Source organism: Anastrepha obliqua, chromosome 1, assembly GCF_027943255.1.
Source record: "Anastrepha obliqua isolate idAnaObli1 chromosome 1, idAnaObli1_1.0, whole genome shotgun sequence".
In the NCBI taxonomy this organism is placed as follows: Eukaryota; Metazoa; Arthropoda; class Insecta; order Diptera; family Tephritidae; genus Anastrepha; species Anastrepha obliqua.
Window position 1 is genome coordinate 171584791 of NC_072892.1, and position 27267 is coordinate 171612057.

Sequence of the window (27267 nt, forward strand, 5' to 3'; positions counted from 1 at the left end):
TGGCAATGGTGCTGAAAATTGTTTTCAAAACATCAACACGTTTCTATTCGAATAGTTGGGTGAGAGGAATATGAAAGCATAGATGGTAGATGATAAAAATATTAAAGTGTGAATTGAATGGATTAGAGGATTTGCATAGTTTGAGAGGAGTAGTTTAAGGTAGACGAGAAAAAAGGGAAAAGAATATGGGTAAAAGAAAAAGTAATAATGAAATATAAGAATTTCTTAACAGTTTTTTATTCAACTTAAAAATAGATTCTGTGGAAAAAGTACCGGAAAATGTTCAATAAAACGCAAAGTAACTGTTTAATCATCATAATTTATTTTGTCGCCTTCAAAATAGGCTCCATTCGAAGCACTACACCAGCCAAATGGCAACGATTAGTCCAGTCACCAAAGCGCCTTTCAAATGCGTTTGAAGAGATCTTCTGCCCCTTCAGCGAATTATCCTCAATGGCTCTATCGACACAAAACGGCATACGCGAAGTGGCAATTTAAGTGTTTGGAAAAGGAAAAAGTCAGAGGAAGCTAAATCCGGTGAATACGCTGGTTGGTCGATGATATTTGTCGAGTTTTTGGTTTAAAAAGTGTTCACAATATGAGCCTTGTGAGGCGGTGCGTTATCATGGTGCCAGATCCATGAGTTTTCTATCCACAAATTGGGCCGTTTCCTGCGCACATTCTCTCTCAAACGTCGCATAGCTTACAAATAATATTCTCTATTTACCGTAAAATCATTTGGAATGAATTCCGAGTGCACAACACCATGATAATTAAAGAAAACGTGGAGGATGACTTTCACTCTTGACCGACTTTGACGTGCTTTCTTGGGCTTCGGCTCATGTGGATAGCGCCATTCAGCTGCCTGGTTGCATGTTGACTGGTTTGCATATCAAACTCATATACCCACGTCTCATCAGCTTTTATGAAGCGCTGGATAGACATTGGGTCCGAATTTACTTGCTCATGCATGTCTTCAGCCACCTTCTTCCGATGAATTTTTTGAAATAAATTCAACGCTCTTGGAACGAGTCGAGCACCAACGCGCCTAAAAATGTTGCGAATTCATTCGTGAGACACTGTAAGATTACGAGCTACCTCACAGCCAGTCACCATTTCTTGTGACTTTGTCGACGTTTTCATTCGTTGATGGGCGACCAGATCATGGCAAATCTTCCACGACTTCTCGACACTCTGCAACATTTTCAATGATTCGGCACACAAAATCCCCTTGAAACACACAAAATTTAAGACAAATTCTTTGTGCGATATTTCTATCCATAGTAAAAATCGCCGAAAACACCTGCGGTTGGCTGATATAATTAAATGCCAAAAACCAGCTAATTGACTAATCACGCCCAAACTCTGCGGCACTATAGAGGACAGTTGTACCAACATTTCAGCAAAAAAAAAATAGACGCATGTGTGACGCGCGCTTTTTCAATGAACAATCCCCTATTATTTGAGTGTTTGGCCAAGCGTATCTTCCTATTTGTGGAGTGAGTCTTGATGTTTTTCAACAAACGGGGGATATACAGCTTTATGCCGCTAGAAACTTAACAACTGAAAAACGAAATTCTTTCTCGACGCACAAAGTCTCTCATCATACCAGTTCGTAATAAAATGGTTCACAGTTCACAATTTAAACTTCTTCTAAGAAGAAATTGAAGCTATGTCAGTGGAAAGTTCATCAATACTAGGTAAGTAGAAGTGCTTGCGACATTAATAAAAGCTACATGCGACTTTATGAAACATAAATATGTGCTTCAAAATTAAATAACACTTTTAACTACACTGCATAGCCTAACGATAGTGCCACAAAATTTGTGAAAATTTAAACAAAATTTCCTAAATTAGAAGTATTCGCCTCGATCGATGTTATTTAACATTTTTTAGCCAGCATTAGCTTAACGAAATATTTGAAAAACTCATTTATAGTCATCGTTCTTAACAGTAATGCAGCCAAGGCTTTGAGTATTTGAGTTTTCATACCTCAGCTAGTTGTTACAGGAATATCATGACGATCTGTAGCTTACGACAAGCAGAGACAAAGTAATGTCCTATGGAATTCAGGAAATGGGATCATCGACAAACTGGAAAGAGTTGATTCATGAATTGTGTCAGTGGTAATGTAACCTTTTGGGGTTGTTTTGTTGTAGCAGTATAAAGAATACACAATAAATTTTTGGGGAATGCTACTCAAGTGAAAACTTTTGGGAACTGCCTGTCGGAGTTAAGTTAGCTGGGAAAATTAAGGCAGGTTAGGGCTGCCGTGTATTGGAGATTATGAGACAAGCAAAAATTTCGGGTCATTAGAAATAACGCAAAGCCATTAGTTGGAGTTGACTCCTAAGTTTGTTCGTAGATTATCTCAACATTGTAATAATACTTGCCAACAATGGTTACTCAACACGAACAAACGCGAATAATGATGAAAGAAGATATCTTTAGTATCACTTTCACCGAAAACAGCACTAGTTCAAGGGGTTGGAGTTTTATTTCATGGAGGGTTAAAGTTTTAAAACGAAAGTGCAATTAGTTTACTAAAATTGTTATTAACTATTTTGCCACTGTATTTCGTCGTTGAAGAAGCGTTCCGCAGTCTTTTACGCGACTCGTTTGACAAACAGGTATTTTCTAAGATTCTGTTGTAGAGCAAGCCCAAATACGCAAGCAAAAATTTTTTCTTGAAGAAAAAGGGAAAACATCAAAACTTAGTTTTCATTTATTCATTAAAAAAAAACTTAAATACTTATTCATTTAATTAAAAAAATTTAAACGCTACCCGAATGGTTAAAAAAAGTGTATTATATATTGTAGAAATGTCCGGAAGGGCTGCTGATGAAAATTTCTTTGAGTGGCATTTTCCAGAACATGACGATAAAAATCAACCAATGAGGTGTAATAATTTGGAATAGATTTGACGCACTTATTTTACATGCTTCAAGCGCAATATCAATCTCTGCATCGCTCACAAAAAAAAGGGTGTTTTCACAAGGTATTAAAGTAGATTTTTCTTGAGAAAACTTTTATTATTAGTTTTGAAGTGAAAACACAGTGAACTAAAACGTACATCAACCTATGCAGAGAATGAATAGAAAAAGCCAGAAGATTCGCACTCGACTCTCACTCTTACTCTCGGAGAGTACTACCCAATAAACCGGCATGCACGAGCAAAGAAGCAACATTTCTCGTTATTTACGTACAGCCATGGAAGAAGAAATCGGTAAGCGGCGAAACCACAAAAAAACCATTGGTAAGGTGAGGAAAGTCTCGTTGCCGCGCAAAGAAAGGATGCTATCTATAAGGCCACGACCTATGTGGGTCGCTACCGCGAGCTGAAAAAGAAGGGAGACGTATTATCAGAGTGAAAAAAACGAAAGCCCGAAACACCTGAGTACATGGAGCTTCAGATGTTGGCCAATAGGAAAAACTCCCGAAATTACTTCAAGCCCGCGGCGTTTTCTTAAGAAACACAAAGACGACGATCTGGTCACTGACATCCAGAGCATACATAAATTATGGAGGGAGTACTTCTCGAGCTTGCTAAATAGTGTCAAAAGCGCATGTCACAGATAATGGGAAGACCGACCGTGACGAGGTGAGAGTAGTTATAATGCACCTAAAGAATAGCGGAGCCGCGGGAGGCAACGAACTGAGCTATGCAAACATGGCAGCAAGGAGCTGGTAAGATCCTATGCAAAATATGGTCGGATGATATCATGCCTGCCGATTGGAATTTAAGTGTGCTCTGCCCAATCCATAAGAAGGGCGATCCTGCAATCTGTGCCAATTACCGCGGGATTAGTCTTCTAAATATCGCCTATAAGGTTCGAGCGAGCGTATTGTGTGAAAGGGTGAAGCCTACCGTCAACCAACTGATTGGACCTTATCAGTGTGGCTTTAGACCTACCAACGACCAAATATTTACAATACGTCAACTCATGGAAAAGACCCATGAAAGGAGAATCGACACGCACCATCTCTTCATCGATTTCAAAGCTGCATTCGACAGTACGCAAAGGAGTTTCTTGTAAACCGCGATGTTTGAATTTGGTATCCCCGCAAAACTAATACAGCTATGCAAGATGACGTTGCTCAACACCAGCAGAGCCATTAGAATTGGGAAGGACCTCTCCGAGCCGTTTGATACCAAACGAGGTTTCAGACAGGGTGAGCCGATATCGTGCGTGGCGCAGAAGCGTGGACGATGACAACATCCGATGAAGCCACGCTTGGAGTGTTTGAGAGAAATATTCTGCGGCAGATTTTAAAACCTTTGTATGAGTTTTACGACCACGCAGACATAGCGTAGCGAATGGATACAAACGCTACGGCTTTGAAAGTATTCGATGTGGTACCAGCTAGTGGTAGTAGAGGAAGAGGAAGGCCTCCTCTGCGTTGGAAAGATCAAGTGGAGAAGGACTTGGCTTCCCTTGGTGCGCCAAACTGGCGCCGGTTAGCGCGAGAAAGAAACGACTGGCGCGCTTTGTTAAACTCGGCCAAAATCGCGTGAACGATTATCGCGCCAAATAAAAAGAGAAAAATACACTTTGGAAAGGGTCTTTATATGTAATTGTGAGCAAATTTTACACACCAATAATCATCAGTTTGGAAAACTGATCGATTACCTTCCGTTCCAGCAGAGTTTAGGTGCAGAAAATGCGGTCAGTGAACATTTTCACTGCTAAGTCACGCGACCGATTTTCTTTTGAAATATTGGGTAAAGGAGGTGTGGCTGCTGATACTATTTTTGTGTTTGCTCTAGTAATAAATATACTGGTGATTGGATGTTGTATATGTGAGATCCCGATCGCTGTAGATGACATGCCTTTGAAGCGTAACGATCTTTTTCTATCTGACACCAAAAATGTCTGCGTTCGTTCCGAAAAACAGCACCCTTGATAATACTTGTATGTCTAAAGAGTTTGATGTTGACAGATCGACCGTCGGTAAACAATTACACACGATGGGAATGCTCCAGAAAGCAGATAACTGGCTGACACATCAATTGAAGTAGAGACGTTTGGGATATTCAGAGACGTTTGGGGACGCATGAGAAGCTTCTTGAACGGCAGAAAAGAAAAGGTTTTCTGCATCACATCGTCACTGGCGATGAAAAATTGATCTATTACGATAACACTAAGCGTCGAAAAAGATGAAGCCCGACAGGTGAACCAGGTACGTCGGCACTGAAAAAAATATTAATGCTTCAAAGGTTATATTGTGCATCTGGTGGGATCAGAAGGGTGTCATCTATTATGAACTCCTTAAACCATCTGAAACCATCACTGGCGATCGCTACTGACTGCAGCTAATGCGTTTGAATCTAGCTCGCAGAGAAAAGCGGCCTGAATGGGACGGTAGACATGACACACTGATTTTGCTGCATGACAACACCAGGCCACACGTTGTTACGTCGGCCCAGAAATTTATAGAGGAAAAGATTTGGAAAATTTTGTAGCACCCGCAGTATTCTCCAGCCATTGCACCTACGGATTGGCATCTGTTCCGATCAATGCAGTCAGCTCTTATTGGAGAGCGGTTCACTTCTTATGAGAGCAACGCAAACTGGCTCAATGAATGGATCAAGTCAGAAGAGCTCGAATTTTTCGTCAGAAGAATCCGTATGCTGCCTAAGAGATGGGGTAGAGTTTTAGCTTCCCATGGCACATAATATCAGGTATTATTTAATTTTTTAAATAATTCCTAACTTTGGCTAAGAAAGGAAGGAAACTTATTCCCATACCCAATAAGTAAATTAAAGCAGTACAAGAAAATTCAAAGAAAATTATTATATTTAAATACAGCACACGCTTTCATATCAGTACCACATTCGTACTATTTTTTTCCAAAGGAACTACCCCACATTGTGCCGGCTTCACCATTTGATTTCAGGGTAACTGGGCAAGGTTTTGACTTCTTGACCGCCACATTATGCCGCGCATTTGGCCCCAGCAAGCAAGCAAGTAAGCAGGCGAGCATGTGTTTTACGAAATTATTAAAATCCTTAATAGGAACATAAATAAAACTTAAACCGACCCCTTGTCGCAGCAACGCGCATACAGGAGGAAGTACATGCAAAGAGATACCCGCAGATACCCGCTGATATTAGCAATGTCATTAGCGCGTATATCCCTCTGAGTTTTCTCACTTCAGGCGGCTCAGTCGGGGTGGCTTCGGGCATACTTCAAAGCATGAATACATATCTATATGAACATGAACGCACACGTGCATATACATACTTACATGCAAATACATTCCCATCTGTTTTCAAGGCTAAGCCGACTATCCCTAAACTTTTCATCCCCTACGCGCCCAAGCGGCACCAAAAGGCACCAACAGCCATACAGCGTAACATAGCGCGTAAGCCAGTAATTTTGTAACAGCTGACTGTAGAATTGTGTGATTGTGTGATTGTATGATTGTATGACTGTATGACTGTATGACTTTCGATGTGCAAGCGTGTGTGCGCGTGTATGTGCGCGTTTCATGGCCTCCTGCTGGGAGATAAATATCGCATGCGTACTCGTACATTTGTTTATCGTCTACTGGTCATCTTGAGAGAGAGAGGGCTATCAGAATTCATTGCATTTGTTGTTGCTGTTGTTTTTACATTTATTGTCCCTTAACAAATTTGTTTGCTGGTTTATTTGGCGCTAATGTCGTGCGTACAGCTCATCTATTAAAATTACGTAAAAAGAGAAAGTACAAAAGCAACAATAAACAAAATTTGAATCAACTCGAAGAAAATCCATATAATAGTAAGTGCCCTTCACATGGCGCGCACACACGCACAATGGCATGCTTTTGCTAAGGACAATCACACACACACACACACTCACACATAGACATGTACATTTGTGTGTATGCCATAACATTCGTCTCATATCCCCTCATTCATCCATCCACAACTACTTAATATCCTTTTGTGCTGCAGTCAACGCAGTTGCAATGCATCAACTTGCTGTCCTCTGCCCTCGTTGTTTAACGCTAAATTATTTCAATATTTTGACAATCCTCCCTCGGCAACATTTTCACAACATTTAAGCGCGCACTTTAGCGCATTTTATAGTTTTTCATCCTTTAATTCGTAATCTATTTTTTTTTTTTTTTTTTTTTTTTCATTCTATTTTTCCTTGCAAGCCACTGTCGGCAGCTCGTCTCATCGCTTGGACTGCTGCATCGTGGCTGTCCGCTTTGCAACTATTTTGAGGGTTGAAACTAATTTTAAGTAGGTGGACAGCGCTGACCGCAATAATTCTTAGCGCGGGAATTTTTGGCGAAAATTTATGGCAAATTCCGCCCCTCACTCAGAGTTTGATAATGAATTTTTATTATGCAGCGGAAGCGCTTCGTGAGTACTGGACTGAGTGACTGGCGCACTGTGGGTTGCGCGTCCTGCAGCATACTTTGGATGCATTATTTTTATCTCAGCCAACAGTCACACACAAATGTGCGCTTGGAGTAGTTGTTTGTTGTTTTTAAGTTGCATAAGTATGCGTGCGTGTGCGTGTGTGTTTGTATGGATACATTAGATGTTGAATATAATTAATTGCTTGGACCTTCAATGAGTGCTGAACTATCAAGACACTGCAGTTGCGAATAAGAAGTTAAGAGTAATAAAGAATTTAATTTTATTTCCACACCACAAATTCACTATTTAACAAAATCCAATAGTGACAGTATTTATGCAGTTGTTTATAAAAAAATGTATAAAAATTTAAATTTATTTTTTCAAAATTAATACACGCGTTAAGTAAGACTACAACAACTACTATAGTTTCGGTTAGGTTAGGTTGCTTCTCTAAGACCAGGCACTCGATGGTCCTAAAGCCAATAGTGACACCTGCATTGGATTCCAAACCCTAACTAAGTTGCTTGAACCACTTGAGGACGGTAACGACCAGGTCAGTCCACAAGTTCGTGCGTTTTTTAAACTTGGTTTTAAAATTAATAAAAAAAGATGTTTAAAGTATTTATTAATCAATAATATATTTTCCTTCATTATTTACAATGTCTTCCCAACGTTTAGGCAAATTTTTAATTCCCTGCTCAAAAAATTTTTTGTCCTTGGAGTCAAAGTACTCTTCGATATCCCTTTTTATAGCTTATTTTGAGGAGTAGTTCTTGTTACTCATATGGGATTGAAGTCCACGGAAAAGGTGATAATCACAAGATGCAATATCCGGAGAGTATGGTGGATGCGGCATTAGCTCCCATCTGAGCTCCTTCAGCCTGCCTAATGTTTGCCTTGCGGTATGAGGTCTTTCGTTGTCGTGGTGAAACAAAACTTTGCGTCTATTCACTAAAGACGGCCGATTTCTATTAAGTACCTCATTCAGGTTTGATTGCTGATGGGAATAATAATCAGCAGTTGTCATCTGGTTTGATTCCAGAAGTTCATAATAAACAATACCAGTCATATCCCACCAAATAGACAAGAGAATCTTCTTGGGGTGAAGGCCATCACTAGGGGTCGGTTCTGGTATTTCATCTTTATCTAACCATTGGCGTTTGCGAACAGGATTATTGTAAAGAACCTATTTTTCATCACCAGTAACGATACGGTTCAAAAAACTTTCATTTTCAAGCCGTTGCAGCAGCTGAGAACATACATTTACCATCTGCTGAAGGTTGGCGACGGAAAGACTTTCCCAGCTTTGAAACCTCTCCCAACTGAACCAGGTGTCTGTGAACTGTTCCATGCGATGAATTTAACCTCTGAGCTATCATATTGACTGTCAAATTTGGCTCAGCTTCCACGAGTTCGAGCAAGGCGTCGGAGTTAAAGACTTGAGGACGACCAGCGCGCGGGGCATCCTCCACGTCGCAGTTACCACTTCGGAATTTTGAAAACCACTTTTGCGCAGTCCTTACACTCACGGTATCTTCTCCGTGAACATTGTTTATTTCTGCAGCAGCAGTTGTAGCATGTTTACCACTTTTATAAAAAAAATACAAAATATGCCTCTTTTACGCGTTCGAAGATTCCATTTTATTTTTAAACAACACGTGCTTCTTCCGGGATTAAAATCACTTGTTGAATGCACAAAATATCAAAGAAAATATATCTAGTTCCGTTATATTCCGCGAATAATTTTTTGTGAGCAAAATTCGTACAAAAGTGAAATTATGGATAAAATATGCACGAACTTATGGACTGTCCTGATAGTTCTTCCAGCGAGACATTTTTAAATTTCCCAGGTCTTCAAAGAAATAATAGCCACGATATTTGGCACGGCTGCTTTGAAGTGCAGGACATTCACAGAGGACTCAATATCTTCTTCATCTCCGCAACTCCTGCAGAAGTCATTGTGAGGTACACCTAGTCTGCTGGCTCCGGTGCCAATAGTGCAGTAACCCGTCATGGTACCTGTGAGATCGTTAGAAGTTGTTCTGTTGAATCCAAGCAGAAATTTCCTCCTCTAAAGATTTACTTTTGTCCAGAGCGCTTTGAAGATACTGCAGTTAGTAGACAGAAACGACCTTCTATTGGTTTCTGCGATTACACTCAAGTCAATCGCGGTGTACAAATCGCTTAGAGTGATACTTGTTTCATTCACCACTCGCTGTAGGTCAAGCTAAGAGCTTTTCCATACACATTCAATCGCTCTTTCATTTCCCTTCACTCCAGAGAGGCCGGGAACCCAGCAAAGTGTGGTGTGGTTCTGTTGGATAAGCAAGAGCGACCTCCTGAATTCTTTAACACATCTTGGATTTTTGGCGCGCTGAGGCCAATGACTTGTCTTAACTTTTAACAAAAACAGTAAGGTTTGCTTTGCTGGAGGTAAGTCCATCAGTCTTATCGTCTTTGCTGCTTTGTCTATAGCGTAGATCTCAGCTTGGAAGGCACTACACAGGTCTGGAAGACTAAATGAGCAATTTGACAGCAATTGTTCCAAGTACACTCCCGATTGAGTGCCATTGTCCATCTTTCATCATCATCATATCATACATCCAGTGAATCGTTTTGACGTCTAGACTCCATATTCTGCCATAAAGACTTGACAGGTGGCCGCAATTAAAGAAGCAGCTGGCTGGCTACTTACTTGCGTAATACCTGTTAAGAAGGTAAATATTTACTCCGATAGCCAAGCAGCAATTAGGGCCCTAGGCTCTATTATGGTGCATTCAAAGCTGGTCAGAGAAAGCCTGGTCTCTCTCTCGATTGCATCAGAATTCTTCGACTTAAAGATATTTTGGGTACCTGGTCATAGTGATATTGCAGGAAACTGCGAAGCCGACGAGCTGGCCAGACAAGGGACCTGTGAGGTAATGTGCCCGCGAAAGTAGAGGATCGGGATCCCCTTGAGAACCTGCGCTCTACTCCTGGAAAGATGGGCTTTGCACCAACTCAGCGAGCGCTGGGCAAGTACACGAATGTGTAGGGTCGCGAAGTCCTTCTGGCCATGTTTGGATAGGAGGCGTTCGAGGGATATTCTGGGGATGACAAAATCTCATCTCTCAAATTTCGTGGGCATCCTCACGGGGCACTGTCCGTGAGGTATACATGCCGTGAGACTCGGAATTATTTCGAGTCCTTTTTGCGTCAGCTGTATGGAGGATGAGGTGGAATCATCTCAGCACCTACTCCTTAGCTGCCCAGCTTTCGCGGGACTAAGATTCAAGCATCTTGGTTCTCACTTCTTTTCTGCGCCTGCTGATATAGCAGGTCTTGATAACAAAGATCTGATGAACTTCATCAGCAGCATAAAGGTTAACCTCAACCGCAGACTAGTCACCGTTCGTAGTCCACAAACACTCAACCTTCCCCATCCCTTCCCTTTCTCCCCTTTTCCCTTCACCTCTTTTTCCCCTCTTGCATTGGTATCACAAAGGATGAACCAAACTTCTTTCGTCCAGGTGGGCCCTACTCACTGTGTAACCAACACTACCTAGCCTAACCTAACCTTTGGTACGTCTGAGACACTCTAACAACCATCAACAGCGCTGCCTTTCCAAGTACGACCGACCACTAATTGGAAGGGCCGCGTACTGATCTCTTGTCCAGCTGCTGCAACGCCAATAATAACAGACGTGCCGCAACTTTTGTGTGTCGCTTCCAGTGCGGCCCGCATCGTGTCCACATTACCAACACACTCAAAGCTGTAATCGAAAGCGCCATCCAAGAGGTCAATAATTCTGAATGGGTCTTTTATCAGCGACTTCTTTGGGATTAATAAAATCAGTAACCCCGAATTTCGTGGCAGTTTCGAACTTATCGGGATTGATATCAATGCCGCAGATTAGCAGCGCCTGCTTTGCGGCAACCCATAGCGGTAGCTAGACCAACAGCGCCTAAGCCCCAAATTCCGCAAATGCTACCCGGTTCCACTTTAACAGTATTGATTGCAGCACCATAATCTGTAGGGATGCCGCAACCTAAAAGTCCAATCTTGTCAAGTGGGGCCTTTTCGTCAACCTTGCAGAGTGAAATATCGGCAACTACCGTGGATTGTGAGAATGTCGATGTACCCATGAAGTGGAATAATTTCTGTCCTTTACAAGTGAAACGCGTAGTGCCATCCGGCAAGACTCCTTGGCCTTGAGTAGAGCGCACCTTTTGGCAGAGATTCGTCTTATTGCTCTTGCAAAATTTGCACTCGTTGCACTGTTGGATGTACAGTGGAATAACATGATCACCCGGTTTGAATGCGATAACACCTTTGCCAACACTTTCTACAAAACCAGCGCCCGCATGCCCAAGTATAACAGGAAACACTCCTTCTGGATCGAATCCACTCAAAGTGTATGCGTCGGTATGACATACACCGGAAGCTACGATCTTAATACGAACTTCATGTGCCTTGGGCGGTGCAACGTCTACGTCTTCGATGACAAGCGGTTTTTTCGCCTCCCATGCAACAACTGCTTTGCAAGTGATAACTTTCCCTTCAGTTGATGCATTTTCCAGAATAATTTACTGCAGCTTCTAATTTATTCTCATTTAAACCAAGTCCTTCAACCCAAAGAAAGATTATTCAGTATGAATGTCGTTATCCTGTGAATTGCGTTCTTAAAAAAAAATTTACAAACTAGCGGACGTGCAAAAATGAACAAACATTTTTTTACCCTTTTTTTTGACTTTAAAGATCCGAAAAAATACTAAAAAAATTTTTCGAATGATCGAAGTACGCAAGATAACGACATCAATTCTAAGTCATTTACAGGCCGTAGTTCGTCTACCGTTATGCGATCCCACTCTCGACGCAACGCTTGCTCTTGGGACTACAAAGTTTTGGCCTTTGCTTCCAAAATCGACCATATGCTGTAATCTAGCGGGTTCAGATCCGGTGAGTAGGGTGGCCATTCTTGAGAAGTAATGAAAAAGGGAAAATTGGCTTTGCACCACTCTTGGGTTGTTTTTGCTACTCATCGTCACCAAAGTGCTGCTGGGACCAGGGAAGAACAACTGCTTCTAATACGTCTTGACGGTAAACTTCTTTATTGATTTTGACTCCTTGGTCTATGAAAATCAGAGGAGTCTTGCCGTTGGCGCAAACTCTACCCCATACCATGACAGATCGCGGATTTTGACGATATTCAACAATGGACGAAGGTCCGGGGGTTTCTGTAGACCAGTTTCTGTCATTTTGATGATTGTGAGCTTGTTCAATGGTAAAAAGCTTCTACAGTTATTTTTTGTCACCCTGTAAATTTTATTTCATCAAAATTCATTTAAAGAAACAGCCAAAAAACACCATTTTACATAAGGCCAGGCCCCTGTTGGAGCATTGAGAGTCATCTGTGCGTAGTTGCCTGTTTTCCTGTATCTACTCTGTATATATGCGTGATAATTTAGGTTAGGTTATGATGGTAGTCGATCCGTACAACCAGCTTACTTATAGTTCCATTGTGATACCACCGTGCGACACGGTGCCACCTGATTTATTTTTCTTCGTGTGACAAATTTGTGGCTCTTACGAAGCGAAGGATTGATCCCATCTCCACGCTAGACAGTTCTGTAAAGAATTTAAAAATGTATTTACCTAGAAAACATGCTCTGACTTTAGCTAAGGCTGGACAATTGCAAAGGAAGTGCTCAACTATTTCTTCCTCTTTCTCATCTCTTCAACTTCTGATAGGAGGTATGGATGGGAAATACAATACCAGCCGCGGACTAAAACAAGCACACACCTGATTGGAGGTGCAGATAGATATCTTATCGCCAGCCTAGGGTAGGTGCGCTAGCAATTTACATATGAAAATCCTTTTGCTAGCGAATCGTCATATTTCAAGGAGATTAGTGAGAATAACTCAATTTTTATAAAAACCAAGCGGCCTTGTCACTGGTTTTTCTGCATCTTTGCCTCAGAAATTGGTTTTTATTTTTTTTTTTCAATTTTTTTCCCCCATACTAATACCCAAAGTTTCATTCATATTCAACACATCTGCTTCGCTTTTAACTGTATTACGACATTGAAATATGTACTTTATATGCACTTGAAAATATTGAGTCTGTAAACTCAAATATGCTTGCCTACTTCTCGGCGCTGAGAGTCACTTGTACTGATACAAAATTGCACTGCAACGTACGCTAAGCTACAAGCCGCCTTCAAACACGCAATTCAGCACGAATAGAGCGGCAGATAAATCACCGATACGTGGCAAATTAAAAAATGGAAATCCATCGAAATACTTTTTGGAGTGGCAATGAGTGCATTCGAATGCCGGCAATGTAGATTTGGATGAGATTAGAGGATGGCTTGCAGACAGTCGTCAGAATTGGTAATAGGCAGCGTGCAACTTGCAACACATGTGGCACATTAAGCGTGACAGATAAAAGTAGAGAGTAGTAGTACCACACACACACATACACACATGTGCCTACATACAGATATGTCTGTATATGTGTGTACTTGTATATTAACTTATGGGAGTGCCAGAGTAAAAATTCAACTCAAGTATGCGCATACATGCATGCATATGTATGAATTAGTTATATAAGTGTGTGTGTACTTAGCTTCGCGATAAGCGGTACTTTCATGACACTGACATTTGTGAGTTTATCAACAATCAAAAATTGATACATACAAGTCATCCATTCCCCCTTCGACCGGCTGCAGTGAACTTCGCTACTTTTTAGATTATTTATGCATGCATTTTAGTATGAATGTTTACATGTATGTGTGTGTGTGAATGTACCTATGTATGTGTGCGCGTGCAAACAATCACATGAAAATTGCGCACAATGCGACTGGGGACGCCAACTGTAGTGAAATTATGAGATTGCAATTTTATAGATTGTTGCTGACGTGGCATGTGTTGTCATTCTGAGAATTTGAAAATTACCCAACAACACCCCTTGAGCTGATGCTACTGATTGCATTGTAGTTAATACTTTATAGACAGTTGTTTGGGGAGTTGAGCATTCGCATCGATTTCCAACGTTTTGCCACATGCTATGCGCTTGTGTGTGTGTGTGTGTGTGCATTACTTTGAGGCCGCCGTACAAATCGCTTCGCCACGGCTTATCAACATTTTGTAAAGAAATTGAAACAATTTACGGATTAAATTTCCAATGCACACTCAAGCGTTTTCAATATTTTATAAGCCGCTCCCAATGTGGTGTTGGCGGCAGTGCAGTCAGGCGTTCGCAAAATTGCAGCAAACACCGAAAAGGAAAAAAAACAAAACAACAACAAAATAAAGCTAAATTGTTGAATATAAAATTTATGAATGCATAAAGCCGGATGAATAAGCGACAGTGCTGCAACAACAAATCAAGTATTTCAAGCAAATACATTCAGGCCTCTCAAAGCCTTGTTATGACTACAGGGTCCCTCAAATGAAAGTTCTCTTTTTAAATTGAAATTAGCTTTATTAGGGTTTTTCAGTAAGAGCGCTTCAACTTTTGAACTTTTTTGAATAAAACACAAACGGTTTGACTTTTTTAACTAATTTTTTTTTATTATCGAGTTTGAACATATACATTTAAGTATGAAATTCGATTTCTTTTGCATGACCACCGCGTGCACGTTTTACGAAGTCCAATCGTTGAACCCAATTTCGACCACTCTTTTGCATAAATCGGCCGAAATTCCAGCAATTTCGCGTTCAATATTGGCTCTGAGCTCACAAATCGTCGCCGGCTTGTTACTGTAGACCTATGACTTCACATAACCCCAAAACGGGACGGCTTGTTAAATGGACCGTAAAATGGCCGCAATGCTCTTAAAGTAGCAGCAACAGAACGATTATTTTCATAAATAATTTGCACGATTTGCAATCGTTGCTCAAGTGTGTAGCGTTCCATGATGAAATTTATACTAATGAAGTTTACAAATGACAAGTGAAAAATAAAAAATATTGCGTCGTTCGCCCTCCCTATCGGAAAAAAGTTGAAGCGCACCTATTGAATATTTGGCTGCTGATCGGAGACTATGCATTCGAGAGTATACAAGAATTTACCTATCAGGGTATCAAAATATTGACCAAAAGCTATACATCATTGACAATACGAGGGCGGTTCAATAAGTATCCGTGTTTGATGACAGAGAGCGTTACTGAGGGAAGTTGGTATTAGCATCGTGTGTTACCATCTATCAAACGACGGCAAAACAAGTTTCAGACTAATTCAGAGCCTAGTTTGAATTTGGCAGCAATTCGAGTAAGAGGTGTTTCGTGATTTTCGCTAAGATGGAAAAATGGCAGCATCGTTCGATACCTTGCTTTTTGTTTTTGGATGGAAAAATGCGAAGGGATAAAAGCAAAGTTGGATGCTGTCTATGGGGACGTTTTGCCATCTAGGACCACAGTTAGATTTTGATTCAACGAATTTAAGCGTGGGCGAACATCCGTTTTTGATGAGGAGCGCCGGGCAGACGTGGTTACCGAAGAAATCATTCAAAAAGTCGACGACATGATTCTCCCTGACAGACGAACGAAAGAGCGCGAAGTAACAGAGGCCAAGTGTGTGTCGACCGGAAAATTGCCATTAATTGCCAATATTTTACATGATAATTTGGCAATGAAAAAATAGTCGGCCCGATGGGTACCACGATTGCTCAAAAGCAACAACAAGCGGATGCGGCTGTTAACTTCGAAGCATTGTTTGGAGCAATTTAAGCGAGATTCGAAGGAATTTTTACATCGAGTTGTCATCGCTGATGAAATCTGGACTCATCATTACACACAAGAAACTAAGCAACAATCAAAACAATCGATTTCTCCCAGTGAATCTGCTCCACAGAAGGTGAAGACAGCCCCATCCGCCGGAAAGGTCATGGCGACTATTTTTTGTGATGCGAACGGTGTCGGTTTTTTTAGAAAAAAGAAGAATGATCACTGGACAATACCACAGTGAGTTATTGGACCGCTTTCACAAAAAATTTAAGTAGATCCGACCGCTTTTGGCGAAAAAGAAGGTGCTATTTCACCACGATTACGCACCAGCTTTTTCATCCGGAGTTGTCGCCGCCAAACTGCATGAATTGCATTATGAATTGCTGCCGCACCCTCCGTATTCACCCGATCTGGCTTCTTACGACTTTTTCTTGTCCGCTAGCATGAAGAAATTATTCGCGGGTGAAAAATTTAGTTCGAACTAGGAAGTCATCGCCGAGACAGAGGTGTATTTTGAAGAGCTCGAAAAATCCAATTTTTGGAGGGGTGAAGAATGGCCGGAGCGTGGGGGAGAAGAGTATCTTTCTAAAAGGAGACCATGTTGAAAAAAATTTTTTTTGGGAAAAATGGTGTCTTAATTTCTAACAGGGGTACTTATTGAATCCCCCTCGTAAATGATAGAGTTTTAACATAAACTAAGTCTTACTTTTCTAATTTGAATCTGCTTAAGTCTTTTTTATTACTGCGCTACCAAAAGTTAAAGATATGCAAAACCTTGATCCGCCACGTGCTTACTTATGGTTGCGAACTAAGGACGCTAAAAGCTACTGACATTAATCAGCTAATGGTATTTTAAAGAACAATTTTGCGAAAAATATATGGACCTGTACGACTGCAGAACGATACCTATCGAATTAGATATAATCATGAGCTGGAACTATTGGCAAAAAACGAAATTGTGATAAGATGTATAAAATCTCAGAGAATAAGTTGACTCAGACACATGCTTAGAATGCCCAAGAAGAGAACAACTCGAAAGTTAATTTAATTACACTCTATAGGGGGTCGAAGAAGAGATGGCTCGACAGCGTGCAAGTTGACCTTGAAAAGCTACACGTGCGATGATGGAAGGAGGTAGCCTTAGATAGAGACGGACAGAGTGCAAGGTTGTGAATGACGCAATGGTTCATCAAGGACTGTGGTGCTAAGAAGAAGAAGACATATTTTGAATGAGAATTCATTATATACTTACTCGTCACTGTTGAAGCTTAGCCAGCGGTGCCCGCATTGTCGTAAGAGCGGCTCTCGATGCCCAAGCATCCACTCTATATCTTATCTAACTTTATTATCATGGTTTACTCCCATCTGAGAATCTTTGTGCCACAGCCCCAGATATTTATTAAGATAAGAGGATCCACAATTTATGAAAATAAATGGCAATTATTTTCCAAAAGCATTCAAAATGGAGGAGGCGATCCAGCCTCCCTTAGTCCCAAAAAAAGAAACGGCTTATCGTTTTTGGTATACATAAAATACCACAGATATTCCAAAAAGTTGCACAGTGTGTATAGCTCTAAATGCTTGTGTACCCGTATTTGATCAAATCACGCCCATTTCCACGCGTTTTTCATCGGTGGCTGCTTTGACAGATTAATCAACTACCAACGTGGATAAGCTTTGAAATTAATTAAATTTAGCAAAAAATTATCAACTAAAGGTTTCTTTAAGGCCTTTAGGCCAACCTAGTAGTTTGAAATAACTTTCCAAGAAGCTCTGAATTCTCCACAATCTAACGATTTATTAAAAACTAACAGAAGTGGATAGACGAGCGCCGAAAATTTTTGAACAAAATAGGATAAAAAATCATTAGCATCTACTTGCCATGAACTTTTGATGTGCTGAATAAAATAGTTAGTCAATAGTTAGCAGGAGAGCAGAAAAACTAAAGGAGAAAGCAAGAGGAGCCTCCTTGGTAGAGGAAGCGCAGTTTCCATTGGAGAAGACATCGCGGGAATGCTAGAATAGGATTTTACATAACGAATTCATTTTAATTTCATCCTCAAATCCACGTACATAACTACGAGGAGTGTTTAAGAAATAAGGTGAATTTTAAATTTTCGTGGCCCACGGTTTTAGCAATACCTCATATTTAGTTTGTTTGTGAGAGGCATAAATAAAACAAGTGTTTTGCGCGATCAGCGATTTTCTGCTATCGAAAAAAATGGATCAAAGAAGTTGCATCAAATTTTGTGTAAAAAACGGAATTATGAGGACCTAGTGGTCTAGAAATTTGAAAAAATCAATTTTTTGTTTTTTTTTCGATATTTCAAACGTTTGGTATCTTAAGAATATACTGTGAAATTTTCATGCAGAAATACCCACTATTATAGCTTCTACGGTCCATTAACTATCAGGTCAGTCCTTAAGTTCGTGCGTTTTTTAAAGGTGGTTTTAAAATTAATAAAAAAGGTGTTTTTAAAGTATTTATTAATCAATAATATATTTTCCCATATTATTTACAATGTCTTCCCAAGAATTAAGCAAATTTTTAATTCCCTGCTCAAAAAAATTTTTGTCCTTAGAGCCTAAATACGCTTCGATATCCCTTTTTATATCTTGCTTCTTTTGAGGAGTAGTTCTTGTTACTCATATGGGATTGAAGTCCACGGAAAAGGTGATATTCACAAGGTGCAATATCCGGAGAGTATGGTGGATGCGGCATTAGCTCCCATCAAAGCTCGTTTAGCTTGCCTAATGTTTGCCTTGCGTTATGAGGTCTTGCGTTGTCGTGGTGAAACAAAACTTTACGTCTATTCACTTAAGACGGTCGATTTTTGTTCCATAAGTTCATAATAAACAATACCGGTCATATCCCACCAAATAGACAGGATAATCTTTTTGGGGTGAAGGCCATTTGTAGGGGTCGGTTCTGGTGTTTTATCTTTATCTAACCATTGGCGTTTGCGAACAGGATTATTGTAAAGAACCCATTTTTGATCACCAGTAACGACACGGTTCAAAAAACTTTCGTTTTCAAACCGTTGCAGGAGCTGAGAACACACATTCACTCTCTGCTGAAGGTTGGCGACGGAAAGTCTATGCTTTGAAACCTTTCCCAACTGAACCAGGTGCCTGTGAACTGTTCCATGCGATGAGCTATCATATCGACTGTCAGGACGACCAGCGCGCGGTATCCTCCACGTCGCAGTTACCACTTCGGAATTTTGAAAACTACTTTTGCGCAGTCCTTACACTCTCGGTGTCCTCTCCGTGAACAGTGTTTATTTCTGCAGCAGCAGTTGTTGCATTTTTACTACTATTATAAAAAAAAATACAAAATATGCCTCTTATACGCGTTCGAAGATTCTATTTTATTTTTTAGCAACACGTGCTTCTATCTGCGACTAAAATCACTTGTTGAATGCACAATATATCAAAGAAGATATAAATAGTTCTGTTATATTCCGCGAATAATTTTTTTTATGCAAAAATCGTATAAAATTGAAATGATGGGTAAAATACGCACGAACTTATGGACTGACCTAATACTTAAATTTTTGAGAAAACGCAAATATTTCTCTGGGAACTTTTGCATTAGATAGTTTTAGTTAAAAAAAAACTGGTTCCTCAAATTTTTAAGGGGTTAGGGGTAGGCAGAATTTTCAAAACACTTAATTTTTTTTCATGTTCTTAAAGTATAATACCTTAAAAATGTTGTGTGACCATTTCAAATGAATCCGATAAATACTTTTCAAGTTATTCAACAACTCACAAAGGCCGTGGGATAGCTCTTCAGAAGGGCTACGACACCGCTAAACTAGAGAGAGTGTAGGGAACTGCATGTATGAGTATCACTGGTGCGTGTAGAACATGTCCCACTGCTACGCTCAACGTTATTCTGCACTTACTTCCAGTGGATCTTCAAGTTAAATCCATTGCTGGGCAGAGCGTTATTAGGTTGAAGGAGATTGGCCTCTGGAGACAATTTCCTGTAGGATATAGTAGCATCTTGAAGAAGATCTCCCCTCCCTTCTCTGTTATTCGCACTGACCTCTTCATCCGCAAACTGGGTTTTGAGGGTTATGCTAGGACTGACGGATCCAAAATGGAGTCTGGAAGCGAGGGTTTATTCTAAATCAGCCAGCATTTCGGTCTTCTTTAAACTGCCGGAAACAAGCAGCGTTTTTCAAGCAGAGGTCTTCGCGATCCTGCAGGTATGCGAATTGCTTCGGGATCGCTGTTGCGAGGGAGGCATTAATATTTTTCCCTATAGTCAAGCTGCGATCAAGGCCCTGCCGTCGGCGTATTGCAGTTCTCTTCTGGTGAACTCCTGTAAGGAGGAGCTCAAACGTTTCAAACGTGCAGGAAACATTTGCTTATCTGGGTTCCTGGGCACAGGAATATAGAGGGAAATGAAATTGCCGATGAGCTTGCCAGGAAGGGGTCGACAGAACCGGTTTCAGCAGCCCCCTTCTCAGACATCGATGTATCCTAGGCCGTCGTTAAAGGGAAACTACACAATTTCTTTCTAGAGAAAGCGCAAGACAGATGAAGGTCTGTCTCATCGTGTTCTATTTCGAAAACACTGTGGCCTCAATACGATAGAAAGAGAACGCTTAAGGTGATGGGAATTCCCCGCCATTCAATTTCCAAACTCATCGCGGTGTTCACTGGTCACTGGGTGAGCGGTATTCATGCGGAGAAGCTTGAAATTCCGTCGAACCCCTATTACAGAAGCTGTGGGGATCCTGCAGAGAAAGGGACTATGGAACACTTTCTCTGCATATGTCCGGCTCTGGCGGTTAGGCGCTTGAGATTCCTTAGCGTGCCCTTTGGGGATCTTCTTCTTTATTTGCCAATTCGATTCCGAATATAGGCGATCATGTAATTTATATAATATATATTACAATTAAATATCGAATTACAAAAATATTTTACGTTTAATACAATATAAATTTGTTATAATTTCATGATAAAGGTCTCGATTTCTGTCTCCAATAAAGTTCCTGCATTGCCTTATCCAGAGTCTTATATTTCTCAGCCAGGATAGTTATTTTCTGCCTATGCCTCGTTTGCCTTCTATTTTTCCTTGCAGGATTAGTTGAAGTATATGATATTTGTCGTTTCTCATGATATGACCCAAATACGCAGCTTTTCTTCTTTTTATGGTGGTTAGTAATTGTCGATCATGCTGAATTCTACGCAATACTTCAGCATTTGTTACTCTATCTGTCCAGGGCATTCTTAGAATTCTTCTATATATCCGCATTTCAAATGCTTCTATTTTATTCATTTCAGTGGTTTTAATGGTCCATATCTCCATAACATACAGAAGTACAGACAGCACGTAACATTTAACGAATCGAATTTTTAATCTAATATTGAAGTCATGATTATTAAGAACCTTTTTGTACTTATGGAATGCAGCCCTAGAAATTTCAATTCGAGCTTTTTATTTCTTTTGAAGAATTCCAATTTTCGTTAATCCAGCAACCTAAGTATTTGAGATTTTTTACTCTTTCTATGAGCATGTCATTAAGTGTTAAGCTTGTGTCAACATAAGTGTTTTTTCTGCTGACAATCATATATTTAGTTTTATTAATATTGATTTTCAAGCCGAAGTTTTTACTGCAACGCGTAACAACATTGACTAACTCCTGTAGTCCACTTAGACTGTCTGATAAGATAGTTGTGTCGTCAGCGTATCTGATGTTGTTAATGTTTGTTCCATTTACTTTAATGCCAGTTTGTAATCCTCGGAGTGCTTCTTGAAAGATTCTTTCGGAGTAGATGTTAAATAGTAATGGTGAGAGAATACATCCTTGTCTAACCCCTCTTAGTATAGGTATGGCGTCTGTAGTTTCGTTCTTTATGTTAACTTCTGCAGTTTGCTGTCAATAAAGATTGCATATACATTGAATTTCTTTTGTATCGATATCCATGTTTTGTAGAATCTTGGGGATGACTTGAAGAAATTCTCCAGCCTAGATCCCTTTTCTCTCCTTCACTACGTTAACAGCACTGGATGGATTCCCTTGCCAATAATTTTCCTTTGCACAGGTAATGAATGGTCCACATTATGGTATCAAAACGGCACGTAAGTGCTACTTGAAGTATACCTGGGGTATTCTTGCCATCTTACCTACCTACCTACCATCCCAGGAATTTTATAGCTCTTACTACTACGTAGATGGTACTTATTTACAATTTCTTCTCACTAGACACGGAAATATATGTCTGTGCGGTAGGCAAACAGACAGACGGAGCGGCACTCACTTGCAATGGAAACAAAGAGACAGCCCAATAAGTAAGCAGTCAGACATCAGGGCACTCAAAACAAAACATTGTTTTCGCATAGATATCCATGTATGTATTTAAATGTGTGAGTGTGTGTGTGGGATTTTGAGTTTTCCTGCTCACACAGCGATGCAACCGATTGGAAGATCCAGTCGTAACCGATATTTTCATTGCGCAATGATACAGCGCATCGAAACTACATCTATTTATTTACGAGACTGGGTGTTACCCGCAGCAGTAGTGCCTGATGTTGTTGCTGCTCATCGTTGTTTGTGCGTTTGTAAGCATAAGCGCACGTTACGAATTACTTACGCTCATATGAGTTTTCAATAAAAATAAAATTTCTGTAGAGTTGTTTGTTTTTTTTTTATACAAATTTACTCATATTTGGCAACTGGCTGCAGCGGGCATTTCCTGCTGGTTTATGCCCCTTGAAATATGTAACAATATTTTAAATGCTCACTTCAATAGCCGTTTTTCTTTTACTACATTGCACATTTGCAGGCTATTACAGAGACAAAAGTGCAATAAAAATGTAGCATTGGTTTAGTTGCATTGTAAATTGTTGTGGCATTGCTCTTCACTGTGCGCGCTTGGTCTGTGCCCTTCGCTGCTGTTGAACGCCTTTACTATGCTGTGTGCGTACTTACATGCATATATGAGTCTGAATGTAGTTTAGTTTAATGCTAAATGCGTGTTTGTTGCTATTTTTGTAGTTACTTTTATTGCAGTTAGCTTTAATTTTATCTTTATTGTTGTTGCTGTCATGTTTACCCTTCAAACACAATGCGAATCGATGCGTTTTCCACAACAAAAGGGGCGCCCATTGCCAAGGCACACATCCGTACTTTCATATATTTCACTATGACTGTACGCATTTGTGTCTGTGTGTCCGTGTGTCGATATGTGGGTGCGTGCGCGTAGCCGAAGCGAGACAAGTTGCATGCATTCCTGTTTATTTATATCTGTATATGCTCACATAATTCACTTCGTTATGCTTTTAAAATGGCAGACGGTAATTTGTTGCACTTTGTTTTATTTTCATTACAATTTTTCTTCGGAATTGACTGTGCACATACACACATCTACTCTTCACTTGTGTTCTCGCACACACACATCTACTCTTTACTTGTATAACCCCACACACACACATTCACATGTTAATTGTTTTCCCAAACATTAGTCAACAAATTTCTTATACGCGTAACTGCGGCAGCACGCAGTTCTCGGAAATGTTTGTGTGTATGTTTATGTTATGTTTTGCTGTTCTTGCGCCATAACAGCCATAAACCATTAGGAAGGGTGCGCCACAAACGCATTTCATGTTGTGTTACATATTGATTAATTATTCTTCGGTAGCGATCCGTGATGTTGATTTGTTTTAATTGTAGTTTTTCTTAATTATGATTAAGCGCTTTTCTTTGGAGCGTAACCCTTTGGAGTTTTTTCCTCACAAAAAGAGTCATAAAAGGTTAAGCCACATTCAATAAGATAAATGTATTAAAGTTCGCTTTATATTATTAACTGATACGCACTCAAGAGCCGCTCGTGGAAACTATCTCCTATGCAGCAGCAGCTTAAAGCAGTAGAGTCCTCTGCGTATGGAGGCAAACAGCCAATCGGAGAACAAACTTTTTTTGTATCTTTATATTTGTATATTTCTAAAGTCAAACTTCTTAGGAGTCGATGAACGAGCGAGAATGGAGAGTACAATTTCAAGGCCATGCAACGGTTTCGGCACTTTCGTTCCGCGAGTGAGAAAAAAGATATAACGTAGAGGAAAAGGAGAGAGAGAGAGCTATACCTTATATATATCTTAAATACACTTTAGGCTATTTTTCCTGAGATTTTATTGTGGTTCTAGTGAGAAATAACACTACCTACTTTTTGGCGCTTGTTTGTTGGTACAAATTTGTAGGAAATCTACTTTTGGTGCCTACTTTTTGGCGTTATATTACCTTGGGGTCTATTTTTGGAGCGTTTTTTGGTCCCACATTTTTTGGGGTTTTTTTTGGCGCCTACTTTTTGGCGCTTATATCCGTTTCCAGGCTAGTGCTTGTGCGTACTATAAAGTGCTATCCATTCTGGCGTCGGATTTATTGGTATTGCCTTGCGATAATTTGCGCCGTTGCTGCAGTCCTGAAATCGCTGCGTTTGTGCGGGTGATAAATGCTCGGAGTAGTGCGCGTTGTTGCCACGGTTTGGGTCCGGGGTTTACCTACATCGGTCGACCCTTCTCCGTTTTTTGGATATTTTGTCTATTTGTATTCTCTGCAAATGTGAATTTATTTAGATATATATTCTTTCCCTCTCTCTCTCTCTCTCTCTCTCTCTCTCTCTCTCTCATTCTCTCTTGGGTCTCTCCCTTTTTCCTTATCTGCCTTGAAAGTTTCACTTCTGTTTTATTAGTTTAAGGAAAAAGAAATCCATTATTTTCTCGGTGGATGGCTGTAGTGATCGATGTCTCGTAAAGTATCGATCAAACAATTTAAAGTTTGTGCTCGTTTTCAAGGTGCCATTCCACACTAAAAAAAATCTTCTGCTGCCTTTTGGTTGTTCATTCAGTTGTGAGTTACAGGGTGTTAAAAATGGAGCAGATGCAAGTGCAGCAGAGAGAAAATTGGATAAATTTATTTTTATAAAATTCCGTGTATTTATGTACTAAAATATTAGGTGTACAACTAAGTTCTGTCACATTTCAGTGTTTTCAGTTAAGGTTTTAACGGGTTTGGCAACGTGACTTTTTCATGCCTCTCAGCGTAGACCAGCCGCTTTTCGCGCAGTATTTGGCTCAATCGCATCAATAGAAGTCGACACCGATGAAGTCAATCTCCAGTGATGGTTTCGCTTGGTTTTAACAGTTCATAATAAATAACACCAACTTGGTCCCACCAAACACATAGCAAAACCTTCGCAGTGTGAATATTCGGCCGAGGCGACGACGTAGAAGCATGACCCGGCAGTCCCCATGACTTTATTTTCTTTGGATTGGTGTAATGAATCCATTTTTCATCACCCGCCACGATGGAATGAAGCAAATCCTTCCTTTTTTGCCGCTGGAGTAGTTGTTCGTAGACGAAAAAACGAAACAACGACGTTCAACATCCCTTGGTTTTAATTCATAAAGGTCCAAGTCCCCTGTTTCTGAATCATTCCCAAAGCATGCAATCGCTTGCAAATAGATTGGCGGGTAACTCCTAATACTGAAGCAAGCTCTTCTTGCGTTTGACACCGATCCTCGTCGAGCAAAGCCTCCAATTCAGCGTCTTCGAAGGTTTTTGGCCTTCCTTCACGCGGACGGTCGTCAACATTAAAATCCCAGTCTTTGAAGTGACGGAACAAATCTCGGCAATCTCGGCGCGTTGTTTCACTTAAAGCAGCATCTCCATAAAGTTTTTGTAGCTCTCGATGCGCTCAAGTCACCGTTTTTTTTCGAATGCAAGAGGAAAATTAACACTTCCCGCAAATGACGATTATTTGGCACAAAATCTGACATTTTCACAAAACCAAAAGTATCTGATCCCAAAACAAAATCACTAATGTGTCGAAGCAGTTTGTTTACCACATGTCTAAGCTTGGTTTATGACGTTTAGGTTATGTGAGAATCGACTACCACACTCTGCTGGCGGCATCTATTGACGAACAGCTGGAACTTTGTTTCGCAGGTAATACTTTCGCCAAAGTATTAAAAAAAAAAAAAATATCACGATTAACGTGATCGCAACGAATATGAAAATACCTCGAAAAATCGAGTGTTTTAGCCATGAAATACTTTTTTTCAAGATTTCTGCCAAGAAAATACTTCAGATTATAGAAGAGTTTAAACCTAAAAGAGTGCAAGACATGAATTGGTATTTGCGAAAAAATTTTGGGCATGGGCTAATTTTGCAAGAAATAGAAAGGCTGAGAAGATAACAGTTCAGCGACTACAAGTAAATGCTGATGGTGCTTTTGTGGCTTCGATAATCACCACTGAAATGTTTTAACAAATATTTTCGTAGAACATTTGAGTACTTAAGAATGAAATTTCACATTTTCGTAAAACAGGGAGGCATTACATAATTATTATTAAGGTACATCGAAAATTGAATTCCATGCACGTACGACGACGATCGACGGTGTCTAATTTACGTTCGTAATAAGCCACTTTAAGCTACTGATGAACCCATATCCCAGATGTGTGATATTTAAACCCGCTGCATCCGCCGGTGTAGCGAAAAATTGAGAGCCCAAATGTCTAAATTTTTGCCCGACGAGAGCAGGGCAACTGAGCAAAAAGGTACTGAGATGATTCCAACTCGTCCTCCAGATAGTTTCTGCAGAACGCATTTGTGGCAATACCAAATCTCATCGCAAGGACACCTATCGGTAAGGATACCCACCAAATTCGAGAGTTGCGGCTTATTTGGACTTAGAAGTTTTCTCGAGCGTCCCCGATCTCCCCGTGGCCTGAATGATGTAGCGATTTTGCATGTTTACGCATTAGTTCAGCGCTCGCTGAGTTGACGTGAGGCCCATTTTTCCATGTACAGACCTCAGACTTTCAAGAGAACCCCAATCCTCTTATTTTGCGATGAAACCGTCTCCAGGTCTTCTTGTCTAGCCAGCTCGTCAGCCCAGCAGTTTCCTTCTATGCCGCTCTGACCGGAATCACAAATGAGCATGATATGGAAGTATTCGGTTGCAATCGAGAGAGAAGCCAGGCATTCCCCGACTAATTTTGAACGCACAAACAACGAGCCCAAGGCTCTAATTACAGCTTGCCTGTCGGAGTAGATATTTACCTCCTTTACTGTAATTACCGAAGTGAGCAACCACTTCATTGCTACCTTAATTAGGGCTACTGCCGGTTGGAAAACCTCTCAGCGGTCCGGAAGCCTAAAGTTGAGCTTGATGGCGAGC

General features: G+C 40.4%; 1 pseudogene; it reads right to left on the reverse strand.

Moving 5' to 3' along the window:
* Positions 1-10934: 10934 nt before the first annotated feature.
* LOC129238579 (alcohol dehydrogenase class-3-like) overlaps positions 10935-27267 on the reverse strand; it is a 32415-nt pseudogene continuing 16082 nt past the window's right edge.